Genomic DNA, 2300 nt, shown 5'->3' with positions numbered 1-2300 from the left:
TAAAATTGAATAGTCTCATAAGGGAAGTCATGATTACCTAAGTTTTACTGGTAAAAAGACACAAAGTTAAAAAAAAATAAAAACTTGCCCTGTACCTTGGGTTTTTTTTATAAATTCTTCAGATCACAGTGCCAATAATAAATTAGTTAATACCAAACCCAGCGGTTTTCTAAAGTCATATTTAATGTTGGCTAACTACTACTTAGCATCTTACTTAGAACGCAATATTCCAACTTTGGTAAAGGAAAAAAATTTTTTTCTAATATATAAATTAAATACGTTACTCGTCATAGCTTATTTCTTTAAAAGCAGTTTAAAAAGACAAACACAAAACAGCTTGCAAACATACAACTTTCCTAGCAGAATTTTTAAGTAATTATCATATAAGGCACTTTCATTTGTTTTCAAATAAAAGTTTCATAAAAAGTTTTCCATTTTTTGTAATCAAGTCTTCATAATGCATACAGCAATACTGTTACTTCAATAAAACTTTACAAAATACCCAATATTGGTGTAATTACTTTAAATATCTTTACCTCTGAAAAGAATGAAGGATGGGTATCAAGTTCCGTGCAAGCTAATCTTAACTGAAGGTACTCTTGGTCTATTTCAGATGTTAGAAAATTGGTAATTTTTTCTCTTGTTGATCTTGCTCAAAAATCTTAAAATCTTCCAAAGGAAGATTGCTTAAGGCAGTTGGTAAAATGTGTTCTGATGTGACCCTAGGTAAAATGTTACTTGCTTCTAAATTCTTCACCAAGCATGTGGTTTTGATCCGTCTTCTAGTTGCTCAGCGTTCTTTTTGTAGGCAAGTTTTCATTTTTTTTCTTAAGCTTTCTATTTCTTTTTCCAGTTTAACTGTCCTCTTATTAGGGTTCCTGAAGGCATAACTGTGTTCAAATAGTCCTTGCTGACTATTAATATTTGATTTTAAATTAGATGGTCCTGCTGGAGCACAAGTGTTGTTTTCTTTTTCTTCAAAAGACTTCTAGACTTGAGTTTCATGGATTTTATATGGGTACAAAAATAAAAAATGGTTGGAACAGCATTCATTTTAAGTCGTCGTGTTTGTCCTGTTAGGTCAAAACAGGAGGCTTCAACGTGTTTTGAACAAAGAAAAGTGTGTTTTCCCGGTACAAAATTTTTGCGTCTAATCAGACGAACCCATTCTTTTCTTTTAGGATCCAAAGGAAACCTGTGGAAGCTGAGGTTAACGTGCTTGTTGTAGGTTGCAGCAGAGCCTGCGGAGGCGCGATTGGTCAGCATTTCCCTTTCCCCGCATTCGGCGGTTGTCTTAGGCCTGTTCCGAGGCGCTGACTGCTGTGTTTTCTCCGTGCAGACGGTAGGCAAACGCGGCAGTGGGCCTTTCCCCTGCTGAGTCGTGGGAGCTGCACAATGATTTTTGATACAAAATTATGTTCTAGTAATTTATTGCTGCATTTTAAACTACTCCAAAACTTAGTTGGTAAAAACAATAACTTATTTTTTACATATTTCTCCAATTATCTCAGATCTCAATGAGAAGAGGTTTTATCTAATCCACATGAGATCAGATGGGATGATTCAACTGGGACCAAAGGAGACACTTCTGATAATGGTCATTTGTGTGACTTTTAAGTTGATGTAGGCTTTTGGCCGTGTGCTCACCTCATACTGTGGCCGGGAGCCTTGGTTTCTCTCCACATGTATTCTCCAAGAGCTTCTTTGGCTTCCTCAAAAATATGGTGGCCAGGTTACAAAAGTAGATGTTACAAGAAATAAGCATAGAAGTCGCCAGTCTCTAGAGAGCAGTACTTCAAAGCTGATGCAGCATCATTTCTGCTACAGTCTGTTGGTCAAAGGAATCACTCAGCCCACCTAGAGTCAAGGAAACATATACCCCATCTCTCTATGTGAGGAATGTAAAAAAAATTGTGTGACCAACTTTAATCTTCTACACTCCTATAAGGAAGATAAATCAAACTTGTGTACAAAACTTCCCAGCAAGGTATTTCCTAAAGATCTAGTCAGGACCCCTATTTTTGTCATATGTGAAGAACAGAGAAAGCAGAAAGTTCCTTAGTGTAGAACTAAGCCTTTTTCCCACTGTTCCAGTCCTGTAGCATCTCTGACGTGTCTTATACAATAAGAGCACACATGAATCACTCAGAGAGGCATCCGTGAGTTTCTAGCATTTGCCTCATTCCCATCTTCAGGGTCTGGACTCACTGTCAGAAGGAATCAGTAGGCAACTTGATATTGTGAGAAAGGTTATGGACTCTGATGAAATTCTTACCAGGGCATTTTTACAATTTTATCTA

The 2300-nt window shown here is 36.8% G+C and overlaps 1 pseudogene; it reads right to left on the bottom strand.

Annotated features, from left to right (window-relative positions):
* Positions 1 to 616: 616 nt before the first annotated feature.
* Positions 617 to 1266, bottom strand: LOC119512628 (annotated as a pseudogene).
* Between the last annotated feature and the right edge of the window lie 1034 nt (positions 1267 to 2300).

Source organism: Choloepus didactylus, chromosome 2 (genome assembly GCF_015220235.1).
Source record: "Choloepus didactylus isolate mChoDid1 chromosome 2, mChoDid1.pri, whole genome shotgun sequence".
Classification (NCBI taxonomy): domain Eukaryota; kingdom Metazoa; phylum Chordata; class Mammalia; order Pilosa; family Megalonychidae; genus Choloepus; species Choloepus didactylus.
This window is presented reverse-complemented; position numbering and strand designations above follow the sequence as displayed.